The sequence below is a fragment of the Mustela nigripes genome, chromosome 5, assembly GCF_022355385.1.
Source record: "Mustela nigripes isolate SB6536 chromosome 5, MUSNIG.SB6536, whole genome shotgun sequence".
Taxonomy (NCBI): domain Eukaryota; kingdom Metazoa; phylum Chordata; class Mammalia; order Carnivora; family Mustelidae; genus Mustela; species Mustela nigripes.
In genome coordinates this window covers 38,508,750-38,524,400 of record NC_081561.1, presented here as the reverse complement: position 1 = coordinate 38,524,400, position 15,651 = coordinate 38,508,750, and the positions used below count along the sequence as shown (strand labels likewise).

General features: G+C 37.1%; 1 protein-coding gene across 1 annotated transcript in view; it reads left to right on the top strand.

The window, feature by feature from the left end:
* Nucleotides 1-15,651, top strand: part of COL19A1 (collagen type XIX alpha 1 chain) — a 308,387-nt gene that overhangs the window by 12,971 nt on the left and 279,765 nt on the right. The window lies entirely within an intron of this gene.

The following is a 15,651-nucleotide window of genomic DNA, read 5'->3' as shown; positions in this document are numbered from 1 at the left end:
TTTCTTTCTTTCTTTCTTTCTTTCTTTCTTTCTTTCTTTCTTTCTTTCTTTCTTCTTTTTTTTTTTAAACATGTAACGTATTATTTGTTTCAGGGGCACAGGTCTGTGATTCATCAGCCTTACACAATTCACAGGGAGCATATACCCTCCCCAGGGTCCACCACCCAGCAAGCCCATCCCTTCCACTCCCTCCCCTCCAGCAATCCTCTGGTTGTTTCCCAAAATTAAGAGTCTCTTATGGTTTATCTGCCTCTCAGTTTCATCTTGTTTCACTTGTCCCTCCCTTCCCCTATGATCCTTTTATCTTGTTTCTCAAATTCCTCATATCAGTGAGATCATATGATAGTTGTCTTTCTCTTACTGACTTATTTCACTTAGCACAATACCCTTTCGGTCCATCCAGGTTGTTGCTAATGGCAAGACTTTTTTGATGACTGCATAGTATTGGGGTGTGTGTGTGTGTGTGTGTGTGTGTACCACATCTTCTTTATCCATTCATCTGTTGATGGACATCTGGGTTCTTTCCATAGTTTGGCTATTGTGGACATTGCTGCTATAAACATGCGGGTGCAGATGCTGCTTTGCATCACTATGTTTGTATCTTTGGGGTAAATACCAAGTAGTGCAATTGCTGGGTCATAGGGTAGCTCTATTTTCAACTTTTTGAGGAAGCTTCATACTGTTTTCCAGAGTGACTACACTAGTTTGTATTCCCACCAACAGTGTTTCTCTGCATCCTCACCAGCATCTGTCCTTTCCTGACTTGTTAATTTTAGCCATTCTGACTGGTGTGAGGTTGTATCTCATTGTGGGTTTGATTTGTATTTCCCTGATGCCAAATGATGTTGAGCACTTTTTCATGTGTCTGTTGGCCATATGAATGTCTTCTTTGCAGAAATGTCTGTTCATGTCTTCTGAAGGTTTGGTTTTTATTGTTCTTCTTTGGGACCTCTCCAGGTTCTCAAAACCAGTTAGACCCTGTGGCTCAAAATGATGTTAAGAACTCTGATGCTTAAGCTTCTAATTCCAGGAGGATTACTTCACAATTCCATTAAACTATAGAGAATGACTATTTATGCGTCCCTTAGGTTTTCATATGGGCCATCTTACCATTTCTTAGAGAAGAAGCTTCCCATGTAAGGAAAAGTGACTTAATTGAAAAGTTGTCCAGCTGTTTTTATGAGATTGAATGACACTTACACATAATTCTTATGTCATCACTGTATTTCCTTAATTATAGTTTGTCACACCAAGTGTGAGGTGGATTATTAAGTCATACATTCTTTTTTTAAAATATATTTTTAAGGAACTTATTTATTTATTAATCAAAGAGAGACAGAGAAAGAGAAAGCACAAGCAGGGGGAGTAGCAAGGAGAGGGAGAAGCAGGCTCCCAACTGAGCAAGGAGCCATTGTGGCACTTGATCCCAGGATCCTGGGATCATGCCTGAACTGAAGGCAGACACATAACCACTGAGCCACCCAGGTGTCCCTAAGTCATAAGTTTTGTTTGTTTGTTTGTTTTGTTGTTTTATTTTTAAGATTTTAATTATTTATTTGACAGAGAGAGACACAGTGAGAGAGGGAACACAAGCAGGGGGAGCAGGAGTGGAAGAAGCAGGCTTCCCATTGAGCAGGGAGCCTGATGTGGAGCTGGATCCCAGGACCTTGGGATCATGTCCTGAGCCGAAGGCAGAAGCTTACAATCATAAGTCATACAATCATACAAGTCATACAATCTTTTTTTATTTTTTTTTTAATTTTTAAAATTAACATATAATGTATTATTAGCCCCAGGGAGTACAGGTCTGTGAATCACCAGGTTTACATACTTCACAGCACTCACCATAGCACATACCTTCCCCAATGTCCATAACCCCACCACCCTCTCCCTAACCCCGCCCCCACCCCTGCCCCCCGCAACCCTCAGTTTGTTTTGTGAGGTTAAGAGTCTCTTATGGTTTGTTTCCCTCCCAATCCCATCTTGTTTCATTGATTCTTTTCCAGCCCCCTGAGCCCCCCACAGTGCCTCTCTACTTCCTCATATCAGGAGATAATATGATAACTGTCTTTCTCTGATTGCAAGTCATACATTCTTAAGATGAAAAGAAAAGCCCGATAGGTTCACAATTAGTGAGTTCTTTAACTCATATAATATAGCCAAATTACATATATTAGATAGAACACAATTTTAAGAGGATGATTATGCAAATTTTTAAGAATGCATGGAAATATTTATATCCCCATCACAAGAACCAATCACGAATCTGTTATTTTTTTCTGAAACATTTAGGTATACTGATATATTCCAGTAACAAAGAGCTTTGTATAGAAATGGCTACTAAAATGTAATATAATATGAAATGTTATTAGTTTAATATTTCCATTTATCAGTTTTGGAAACATTTAATATTATCATCAAATTTTAATAAGTTGTGATTTTTCTCCATCAAGTTCATATAATCCAGTAGTGTTTGGAGAATGGTAAGGAGTATCAGTAATTGATCACATGTGTAAAGATTCTACAATATCCATACGTATTTTATTTTTGTTTTGTTTTGTTTTCTTTCATTTATTTCAGAAAGAACATTTAACATGAGATCTACCCTCTTAATACATTATTTAGTGTACTATATATTATTGTTATCAACTATAGGTACAATGTTATACAGCATGTATTTAGGGCTTATTTCCTACTTTATTATGATTAATTATATGAAATTATCTTATCTTAAAATGTTCTTATGCCAGTTACCTTGAGATAGTGAGGTGCCTTAAATATACTACTTAGGAGTCATAATAATGCAAATGTCATCATGTCAACATAAAATAATAAAATTAAGGTGTTCTGTTTTGGTAATTACTTGGGCCAATTTGACAGGCATTGATTAATCTACAATTAGATTATGTATTTGATTTTTCTTTCCTCTTCCTTCATCTTTTTACCCAATAAATCAAATATGGTAAGAGATAGAGGTTTTGCTTGGGTGGGGTTCTAAGTATGTATCTGTGGAGTGTGCATTGCAGATTTTCAGAGTATAGAAAAGAAAGAAAGCATATAGGCATAGACTTCAAATTATCGTTAATCTTATTTGACCCATATAAATGCTGCAAGGACTAATAAGCTATTAACCTTAGGTGGTTGCAAATGTATTGCCTTTAGAATGGCTGTAAACCTAAATTTAAGCATGATCTTAAATTTGTAAATTAGCCAGAGAATTGACTATGGTAAGGCATGATGTTTTGTTATACTGGTGCTTAAGAACTTCATAAGAACTTGACAGGTTTTTTGTAGATTTGTCAGACTCTTTGTTTGGTAGAATAGCACTGGATAGGCTAAACTCCATTCTCAAACACAGACTCAGATAGTGGAATACAATTTTAATTTCAGTGATGAATGTCAATCAAGGAAGAATGATTGTGTTAGCTAATAAACTATTAATTTATCATCATCTCAGTTCCTTCAATTTAACCATGAAGGATAATCAGAAAATAAGCAAGGTAGCCAAAAGCCGCTCATGTTATTTTATGTGACTCACAGAAGCTTGGTATACCTTGTCTGTTACCTCATTTTAATTAACACTTACATTTCCTAAAATACATGTGTTCCAGACTAGGTGAAATTTTTATAATTCTAAGCTAAAAGTAATATATTAAAATAATTGACTTTAATAATTCCTCTCACCATGGCTATATCCATGTAATTAAGAAGCAATCACAAGTTCAGTGAAAATTTCAATTAATACGGACACACGTGGTTGTGCTGTGTAGGATTAACATCTGGTTGGTTGAATATGAGATTGAATTGACCAGATGTTTTGCACCAAAGCTATTCCTCATATTTGAGCCAGCTCGACTTCTTCTCTCTACTTCAGAATTTCCCTGCCTCAGCTGTCCTCTGTAGTGGCTACCCTTCTGTTTTAACCCCTTCACTTGTGCTCTTAATCTTCTCCTTGCCAGCCTCCTCTAATACCTTGATCCACTCATGATCCCCTTTGCTCTTCTGTTTTCAGTGTTCCTCTCCACAGTATCCTGGCCTCTTAGTCTACAAATATATACTTAATCCTTTTCTGTTCTAGAAACATCTTCCTTGGACAATCCCTTTTACTCCCAAACTTCCCAGAGGAATAATGTTACTGACGACTTTAACTTCCTCACACATCCCTTAACCCCCTCCTATCTTACCAGCCTTCTTGAACACTATGGAAATTTCTTTCAGAGTTACTGATGGCCACTGTCCTGTCTCAAATGCCTCTGTAGTATTTCTCTACACTGCCTTTCTGTACCTGTTTCTCTCTACTTGTCATATTTCTGCCTGTCATTTTTCCTGATTTGAATGTTATATCTCCTGGAAAGTTTAGTACCCACACTACCTTCTAAACACAGTTGTCACTGATGTCCATAAGCAAAATTCCTTCCTTTTGTATGGTTCAGTATACTTTTCATGTAATGCTGAACTCATTCTGGCTCAGATAATCTAAATGTTTCCGGGTCTCATTAGTATTAGGTTCAAATGATGTCATAGTAACATCAGTGTTAAATTGTGATGATTTCTTTCTACCTTTCTACCTGTACAACTGTAGAACTTCAGCCCTCTCTTAAAAACAGCTCTTGTTATTTTGGGGAGCCCCAAGAGTGTTGCACGTGTGCTCATGTTCTAAAGAAAGTACACTCTTGTCCTTGTATTCTAATTTCCTTGATCAGGCAAGTCACCCTTACTTTTCCTGGGAGTCCTCTCCATGAAAATGCTGCTTCATGGGCCCTAGACAACCCCTGTTCATGGCTCCTCATCCTCAGCCCTCAGGTACCAGAGTTGCTCTGTGGCTTATAGCTGAGTGGGAGGTGTGTGTATATGCTCTGGAGGATGAAGGTATGAGTTCAGTGATCCTCTCTGTAACTGTCCTCTGGACCTCAAGGCCATGCCCAAGGCACAGGGCTGCTTGGTGTATTTAAAAATGTAATCTAATCAACTCTTGGCATTCTTTTTTCTATGATACTCAAAGGCTCATAGATATGAACTAGACATTCCTCTCTATTATCTTTACATTTCTATCTCTCTTCTAATTTACCCATAATAAGAATCTATAATTCCCTTTTCAGGCCCCTGGGAAGCTCAGTTGGTTAGGTGTCTGCCTTCTGCTCAGGTCATGATCTCAGGGTTCTGGGATTGAGCCCCATATCATGCTCCCTGCTTCTTCCTCTCCCTCTGCCTGCTGCTCCCCCTGCTTGTGCTCTTTCCCTTTCTCTCTCTTTGTCAAATAAATAAATAAAATCTTTTGAAAAAATTCCCTTTGTTCATGATATATACAGAATAAACATTTTATGATATACTGTCCCTATTATTTCTCAGTTCAGCTTTGAATGCAGTGAGAGAAGAAATTCTAACAAAGTATTTCATTTGATTCCCTAATGACATGGAAGACTCATTACATGCCAGGGACTGAGGATTTAAAGATAAATAAAGACATGGTGCCTGGCATTGAGTTATTTCTGTCTGGGAAGATAGGTATGTTAGTTAATAATTAGCTGTTATGGAATATAGTAGCAATATTTAGATGTATGCACAGATGACGATGACAAACATGAAGAGGCGAACAGAGGAAGCCATTTTGAGGGAACTAGGGAAAGCTTCCCAGAGGATGTGTAAGGTAGAGGCTTGAAGGATAAGTACAGATTTGCCAGGTGACCCAGGGGGCCAGTGTGCAGTAGCTGGGGTATCATTTAAAGGTCAGTGCAGTTTGAAGAATGGTGAGAAATCCTGTGTGGTAGTGAACACAGGTGGCAAGAGTTTCTGGGGTGGAGGAGGCTGAAAATGGAGGCTGAGGTGCTCTTCTGAACAGACTTAAATGCCAGGTTAAGGGGTTTGAACTTTATTTGAAAATGAAGTGAAAGGTGAAAGATTCGACGGTCTGAAGAGAAACCACAGTATGTCAGTTACCCCTCAGTAAAGCTGCTTAAAATAAAGTGAAGGTGTGAGAGCAATAGCATTACATTCTAGAAAGAAGCAGACAAATATGCTGAAAATAAGCCCCTGGGAAAATGACAGCTTTCAGGTCAAATGATCCTGAGGCCGAGGCCAAGCCCCCAGACCCAGGAAGCACACTTCAGTTCTCAGAGGACTGCCTTAGCATGGGGTTTGACCCAGGATTTATGTTCTTTTTTGGGTGGAAACACCTGAAAAAAAAAATTAGCCTTCCAAGCCTTTCTTAAGAGTGGCTTCTCTGGTCCATCCTTGATTTTCGTTATCTGGGTGTTATATAGTAGAAGGGCTTGTTTTCAATGGGTAGTTATTTACGACGTCAGGATGAACGAGTGCTAATCATAACAGACACATGATTATCAGAGAGGCATCTAAGCTTTGTTTTCCCATCAACAATCTATCTTTCTGAATCCCCCTAGCTAGCAAGCACAGAAAGGCTAAGATTTCAGAGTCTGTGTCTGTGGAACTCACACATCACCAGCCGGCTTGGGGGGAAGACATTTCAGACAAACCTTCCAGGCCCTGCTAGCCAAATTGCTTGTAACGTGACAGGTGATGGTGGGTGTCAGCTGGGAAAGAAATGACTTACTATAAACTCCAAGCATCTCTCACTTCACTCTCAGGAAATGTAACTTGTATCATATTTCTCTTCCTGGAAGATATTCAGCAAGTTAAAGGCCCCATTGATACTTGTAAATACGGAAGTTCTTCATAAACTCTGCCTCATGCTTATTTAGAGTGGAAGAATTAATTTGGAAGCCAGTTCTTGATATTTAAAAATAGATCTTTTTTCCATTTAGCCATTTCATTTTAAAAGCAAAAAAGTAAATAAATGTTGGTCTTGCTAAATATGATCTGGAAAACTCACTTCATCTCTACCAAAATAGCACTTTAAAAAAAAGGGGGGGAGGCTTTGTTTCAAGCCTTGTGCTAAGAGCTAGTAGAAGAATTACCTCGGAAACTGTGCTTAATTTTTTAAGCACTTTGCTATCCAAATATGTACCATGCTTGATTTTGGAAATACCATATACAAAATGAAATTTCTCTAGAATAATTATGTTCTCTTTTCAGTTTGTGAGCACTGAAACTACGAAAGCTTGTTACTCTCTGTATTTCCTTTTTTTTTTTTTTTAACCTTTCACTTCTTGCCTCACATTCCTTGTTATTTAATTAGGTAAAAGAACAAAAAAGAAACTGGCAGTCACATTTTTTTCTGCCTCTATCCCTTTTTATTCTGCAGTTTGGTTTTTGTCCTTTACTTTTTCCGTACATGAGACAGAGATGTCACTTGCCACATTAAAACTATGGTCCTTCTAGGAGTACTGAACAAATACATCAACTTGAACTTGCTGTACAATGAAATTACCAATTACTTAATATACAAAGAAGTAAAGAAATTTATGAGCTTCATTATGGTCTTTATTTTTCTTGACAACAAACCACCAGGGCCTACTCATGGAAACTAAATGAGATCCACTCCCTGATTCCATCTCCCCATAAAACAACTTTATCAATAAATATTTGCACGTACTATAAAAGAGTGAATTATTTTTTGTTTTATGATTTTTCATGCTTGCAGTGCTCCCCATCTAGAAGGGAGTATGAAAAAGCAGAGTTTATCCATTTAAGGTAGCTCTTATTGGTTTCTCATTAACTGGGCAGCCAGGAATGCCTGTGATTTGTTCAGCTGACATCCTTCTGTCCCTGAGAGACCAGACACTTCAACTTTATTAAGTTAACTTTGTGTATAGCTCTGGTTGACATTGATTTCACACCTCAGGGGATGAACAGGATAGAAGCTTATACTGCTCCCCATGCCGGGGAAGAATTAATATAGGGTCAGTGCCAAAGGTACTTCTTCTATAATTATTTGAAATAGTCACATTTCTGGTCATTATTTTCACTTTTTAAGGGATCGTTCATCTTTTTAGTCAGGTTACTATTCTATTGGTGTTCTTCCTAAGATATTAAAATAACAATGTATTTTCTCACCAGTAGGATAAACACCAAGGTACTTTTTTATGAGAACATGTCATGCTTTTCTTCACATTGTGTAATTATTAGTATATATGCTGTTCTTATAATTTTTACTACTTCCCCAAAATTGCACTTTTTTTTTTTAATTTTTTATTTTTTATAAACATATATTTTATCCCCAGGGGTACAGGTCTGTGAATCACCAGGTTTACACACTTCACAGCACTCACCAAATCACATACCCTCCCCAATGTCCATAATCCCACCCCCTTCTCCCAAACCCCCTCCCCCCAGCAACCCTCAGTTTGTTTTGTGAGATTAAGAGTCACTTATGGTTTAAAAGAAATGTTTGAGAAATCCAATTTTTCTAAGAAATAATCTCTAAGGAATATAGAGAAAATACTCCTGATTGGTTATCACTTCTGTAGCATGGGTATCTTTCTTAAAACCCAACAGATCATAGCCGTCTTTTAAAGATATTACTGTGTGGTTTCAATATTTCCTAATCTGTGCTCAAAATATAATTAAGGGAGAGAACTGTAATAATCTTCCCTCTATGGCCTCTGGTTACCTAAGATATGAAAATGTCATGATGAATACTTTGCTCTGAGCCCCAAGTATGATTTATTGTTGTTGTTAATATTTCATGATTGTAAACATTTTAACTATTCATTTGTTGTTACTGATATTTGATATTTATTTATATTCCCCCATCTCTTCTAGTATTCAGAAAAGTGTTTTTTTTTCCCTTCCCTGTAGTCACATAACATTACTTTTAAGTCAGGTCAGTAATGATGAGGGAAATTTTATTCTTAACCTGGAGGATGCAAGCAACTTGATATACTGGAAAAAATTGACCCTGGGAATTAGAAGTCCCGAGTTCAAGTTCCATCCTGACCTCTGTGTGGCAGATGATGGTGGGGCCAGTTATTTAACTTTTGTGGCTTTAATTTCTCATTTATGAGATGGTTGATCTAAATCACTCTAAAGGTTCCCTTCAGCTTTAGGACTGTAGAACTACAGGAAACTCTTATGTGTGGTGTCATTTCCAAACACTGAAAGACTTCTGCTGAAGGACACTTTTGGTGAAATATTCTTGGGGCAGGAGATCTATTTTGCTATAACTTGTAGAGATTTAAAATTTCTTTTTGAAAGTAAGAACACTGATTGTATTTGTTCTTGGACTCATTTTGTGTCAAACTGATTAACCTGCTTTAAATCATATAGAGCTTGATTTTTTTTCCTTCTGTTTTCCTGCTGAATGTCATATGGCATAGTCTTTTTATTTATTTATTTATTTATTTATTTATTTATTTGACAGAGAGAGATTACAAGTAGGCAGAGAGGCAGGCAGAGAGAGAGAGGAGGAAGCAGGCTCCCTGCTGAGCAGAGAGCCCGATGCGGGACTCGATCCCAGGACCCTGAGATCATGACCTGAGCTGAAGGCAGCGGCTTAACCCACTGAGCCACCCAGGCGCCCCTCATATGGCATAGTCTTAAAGGTCTTAACTTTAAAGCATTATGCAAATACCATGTACACATGCCAGGACTGGCCATAGGTATTATGATGGATTTTCTAAGAATGGAACAAACTTTTATTTGTGCTTCCTATAAGCAAGATACTAGTCTAATGGTTGATTTAGAGCAATACATCTGGCAGATCCCCTATTTTCATGGAAATCACATTCTAGGGGTTGTAGACAGGTAATACATGTGTAAACCAATACATTAAAAAGAAATACTTGGGTAGTTATAAGTCTATGAAGATAATAAAACAAGGTAATATGGGAGGTAGTAACTGAAGTGAGAACAGCTATCAACCTTCCAGAAGAAGTGAAACAGAGCTAAGACCTGAATAGTGAGGAGAAGCCATTTAAGTGAGGACTTCTGGGAATGGCCATCCTGTGTTTTGAGAAAACAAGACGTACAAAGACCCAAGACCCCAATGAGACTAGTGTGCTCAAGGACCAAAGTTCAGGTCATTGTGCCTGGAGTCTGGGTTCCACACAGAAACTGGAATAGGAGATGACCTGTGAGAGAGGGCAGGGGTCAGAACAGATAAAACCTTGTGAGCCATGATCAAAGATGTGCACATCTTATTCCAGGAACCATAGGATACTGCAGGAAGGCTATAAGTAAGGGAGGGATGAGGTCTGATTTACATTTGAAAAGTGCATCCCACAGGGCTAGCCTGTAATGGAGGGGAAAGAGGGAGAACAAAACCATCACAGGAGTCCTGAGGAGAGACTGGCAGTTTGGACTAGTGAGTGACAGTGGAGCTGAAGAGAAGTAGACAGAGTTCTGGTCTGTTTTGGTGGTAGAAACAGTAAGACTTGCTCACGGTTGTTTGTGTTGGAGGAAAATAAAGGAAAGGTAAGATTCAAGAATGACTTTTAGGCTGGAGAATGTGGGTAAATGGCCACACCTTTTATGGAGATGTGGGATTCTGGTGAAGGGATGTGTTGACAAAGTTCAATTTCAGTTATTTAATTAGAGATGCCTTTAATATCCAAGTGGAGATGCCCAGTAGAGATTAAGCACATGAGTTGACAGCACAGGCAAGGGAAACAGTCAAGGTCTATCTTGGTTCCATCTCCCCTTTGGCATCACCTTTCTATTAAACTTTGCTCTCTAACTGCCAGTGCTTTAAGATGATGTTTGTGTTACCCAGGGATCAGAACAATGACATTTCAGTCTTCTAACTAAGGAGCATTTCCTGCTCTGGATTTATTCCTCCCTCTTCGTTTCTTTTCTCTTAACTTCCTTGCTTTATCACAATCTCATAGATCTCTGTTCTGTTCTTTCCAAGGTGAGAGAATTAATTATTAGACAATTTGTTAGTATCATGTGACCAGATTCCTGGGACTATTTTAGCGGTAACAGAGCTTATGTTTTATAAACACAAGTGTTTTTCAGAGAGAAAGAAAGTTCTAGTAGTAGAATTTTAGGTGTTTGGGCTTGTCAGCTAACATAGTCTCTGCATTCATACCATGTATACAAAAGACAGTGGAAGTACAATCCTATTTAATAACAATTACACATACACAGAATGATTAAATGTTTCTTCCATCTCATGCGAGGATCTTTCCTGTATTGCAGATATGTTTTAGACATCATCATTTTACTTATATTTCTTAAAGATTTTAAATAAATTATGACCAAAGATTTTCATTAATCAAGTGAGAAAAATTTAGAGACTGTGGGAAGTAAGCTATGTAGACAAATACGGCCCATTCTTAAATTCCTATACAGTGAATTCCTTCATGTTTAATAAGATGTTCATTTGTATCCAACTTCATAAGTACAGGTACTAGGACTTTGTAATTAGATATTCTGTTTGAAGTATATGGAGAAAATATTGGTTAAAGTGTATTTTCATTTGAGGTTTCTTTCATCTCACCCTACTTCTTCATGACTGAACCATTCTGAAGGCTTTAGATTGGGAGTTATAGACTTCTATGACTTTTTAACCTCCCCTAATGGAAAAAATAATATTTGTTATTGTTTTTTTAAAAGATTTTTTAAAATTTATTTATTTGACAACAGAGATCACAAGTAGGCAGAGAGGGAGGCAGAGAGAGAGGGGAAAGCAGGCTCCCTGTTGAGCAGATAGCCCAATTCGGGGCTCAATCCCAGGACCCTGAGATCTCAGGACCTGAGCTGAAGATCAGAGGCTTAACCCACAGGGCTACTCAGGTGCCCCAATATTTGTTATTGTTAATTCTCCCTCATCTATGACCTTGAAGAATATCAGGTTAATTTATAATTCACTTTAAACAACAGGATTATTTTTTCCTAACCTGAAAGATAGTAGTGTTGTTTTAAAAGTGATAATATAATTTATGCTCATTGTAAAAATTGAGGAAGTAGTGAAACTATAAAGAAGAAAATTTAAAAATCTCTCTTAATTTTAACACTGAGAGGGAAGTACTATAATGTTAACATCTTTATGAAATCAGATTTTTGTGGGGTCAAATCTCACTGGTTCTCAGATCTGGACATTGCCTTTGGCCATAGCTAGTCACTATAAGGAGCCCTACTTTTGATTCTCTGCCACTTCCCGTAGAGTTTAATAGTGTTTCTTTCCATTTTATGATTGAACAGAGGGCTGCTATACATAGAGAACATCAGAGAGTGGGAAAAAACTATATTTTAGATTTTTTTCAACACTGAAATAAATTACAAGTTCAAAGGAGTCTAAAATATGTGAATTATGAGGCTTCAGAGACACTCCAGATTGTATCTAGAACTAGTGCTCTCAGGGGCTAGTGTAAAGAGGACTCTGCAAGCAGCAAATTTCCTTTGGCACCTTTGAGCAATTTGGAATGACTTTAGTTTGACTCTCAGTGACTTTTACTTAGTAACATTAAAGAAATTGATTTTTAGATTGAATATTTTGTGAATTTGGTATTATTTCTTCTCTTACCTATCCATGGATATTTAGATGACTTTCATTAATGTGAAGAAAAGTAGACAATGGGAAATAAAGGATTAATTACACTTAATTTTCACTAAACTTTGAGTTCTTCATATATAGGTTAGTATTAATTTATGTGGATGAATTTGCCACTTACAGCATTGAAATACATACAATGTGTATGAAATGGAGAGAAGGTAGAAAATATCCCAATGATGATTTTTAGCCCTATAATATATATACCTATATATTATATGTATTTCATAATATATATTATATACATTTCATATATATATGAATTATTTGGCAAGTAAGGATCAAAAATGTTTTTCTTAATGGGAATATTGCTGAATAAGCAATGGATAGAATTTCTCATAGGAAATTACACTCCATTCAAAAAATATTCAAGCATGGGTATCTTACACATAACAAGCTGTCATTATATCTCTCCGGTATCAGACCAGTAATCCAATATGGCATCTTTTATAATAGAAACTTTGGCAAGACCCAGAGAAATTATTCTGTGTCACATTAAGTGTGCTTGCGTGGTATAAAAAAGAATAGTCTACAAGAGCTGATCTATTTTGTAATGTATTGTTTTTAAAATAGAGGAATTTTTCTTCAAAATTATAATTCAGCAAGTAAAATCATTTTTGGGTTTGAAAGTAGAGCAAGAATTACTGAAAGGAAAAGATAGTAATTATAAGGATTTGTATCCATTATAAACTTAGACTAAGAAAAAAATCAGTTTTTCAGTAAACATAACTAAATTTATTTCAGTTTATTATTTTAAGACTGTATTTATTATATATTAACAATATTAATAATGTTTAAGTTTATTTTTGTCACAGAAAGAACCTTTCATGAGATATATTTTCAATTTTGAATTTGATTATGAATTATTAAAAATAATTATATTTAGTTTTATGAAATATTAAAGAATTCTATCAAAATTAAGTGTGTCTTTATCTGTTTCATTTGCTAGGTCAGTCATTCATTTTACAAACAGTTGTAGAGTGCCCTAGTGGCAATAAACTTGAAAGAAACCTGTGACCTCTACATGAGGATGGGTGTTGGTTGCTGTTATTAACTAACTTCCTCTGGTGTTTTTTGCTTTGTTTTGTTTTGTTTGTTTTTTGTGAGTGTGTGTGTGTGTGTTTTAAAATTTTATTTATTTATTTGACAGAGTGAGCATAAGCAGGGGTTAGTGGCAGAGGGAGAGAGAAGCTCCTTCTGAGCAGGGAGCCTCATGCAGGGCTCAAACCTAGGACCCCAGGATTATAACCTGAGCAGAAGGCAAACACCTAACCTACTGAGCTATCCAGTCACCCTTGTTTTTTTGTGGTTGTTGTTTTGTTTTTTGTTTTTTTCATTTTCATTTTTGTTTGTTTTCAATAAAAGTCTTAGGAGGAAAGTGAAATTTCCTTAGATGCATATTTCTATCCAAGATGGAAAAATCAAAGCTAGACTGAGAGGGTCATGTGTTTTTTGTTTTGTATATTTTTTTAGGTAATATATATCTGAATTCAGTCCGCTAATTGATTCATTTAATAATATTTATTGAGCACGTGCCTTGTGCAGGCACTTTTCTAGATGCTGGGAACAAGAAGGTGAGTAGGTTAGACAAAGAACCTCAGGAAGTTTACATTCCAATTCCCTGGGTGGGCCCCATAGGCCTGTGGTTGTGACCTTTGGTTTATATCAATGAGTATCTTCAGTGTTAAAGACTTAAGAAGGATTGGGGTGGGGGGGATGCCTGGGTGGCTCAGTTGGTTGGACGACTGCCTTCAGCTCACGTCATGATCCCGGAGTCCCGGGATCGAATCCCACATCAGGCTCCCAGCTCCATGGGGAGTCTGCTTCGCTCTCTGACCTTCTCCTGGCTCATGCTCTCTCCCACTGTCTCTCTCTCAAATAAATAAATAAATAGAATCTTAAAAAAAAAGAAAAAGAAAAAAAGAAGGATTGAGGGGAATGGGGATTGAGAAGAGGCCAGTGGATTAACTGAATGGAAATGCTTTTAGAATGCAAGACAGTTAAGGACTAAGTGCGTAGTAACAATGAGGACATTAAGATATTTATGTAAGAAGGTTGGTGGATAGATGAGAGGGCAATATAGTGAAAAAGCAAGGTTAGAGGAAGTTTTATCTACTTTGTAGCAGGGGGAAGATATGCATATGTCTGTAAACCAAGATCAAAGGGGCATTGGAGAGGGAGAGGTTGAAGATTTGAAAGGACTTTTAACCTTCTAAAATGCAAAATTGACTGTAGAAAGGGAGATTACAATAGATTCTTTGAAGACAAAAAGCAGTTGGAAGATGTTAGAACCTATGTACTGCTGGGCTGGGGTTTCTAGTGAGAGGTGGGTCCGTTGACTTCAGTGGACACCTGAGAGACTTATCACTAGGGGGAACCAGCCTCTGCAGAAGCTGGTGAGGGATGTGTGTGTGTGTGTGTGTAGTATACCTAGTGTACCTCCTTTTTCCTCATAAAACCAGACAGAAGGTGAGAGGTTTATTAGACTTATTATTGAGAGAAATTTAGCCAGAGAGCCTTCAGGTGGAAGGTAAGCAGGATAGCCAAGGCAGAAAAGAGGCACGGCGCCAAAAAACAGAGGGATGAAGCAAAATTTTGTATCGAACTATGACCTGCATCCAGATGAATACTCTTCCAAGTGGGACGTAGAAAGATTCTTCTTTGGAGAAACTGAGTGTCCCTAGAGAACTAATCTTTCTACATTCACGTGTGGAGGACTTTCAGTGAAATCTGCCAGGTGATCATGCTATGCAGCAAAGTTGTTCATCAACACTGTGCGGACATACATGAAGCTTGCAATCAAAGTTCAGTGCTTTGTCCTTAATGACATATGGATTATTAAAAAACATCAGAAAGTGGAGTGTAGCTCCCAGCATGGAAGAAAGAGGCTAAACTGTCAAACAGGGAAAACGAACCTGGATGAAATGATGATGTTCAAGGATGCAGGAAAAACATTTAAAAACCCATCCAATTGATTATTTCGGGGATATAAAATACTGCGTTCAGGATATTTTTAAAAAGAGAACAAAAGAGGATCCTGGTAATAAGAAAAAAACACAAAAATTGGTGTTGAATAGATGGATTGGAAAATAAATGAGGGAAATATCCCAGAAAGTAGAATAGTAGAATAGATCATTAGGATAAGGTGTTAAGTGGTTGTCTAAGAAACAAGTTCCTAAGAGATAAGAGAAGATTGTGTAGAAAAAAAATAATAAAAACTTGCAAAAAATTTTTTTTTCAGT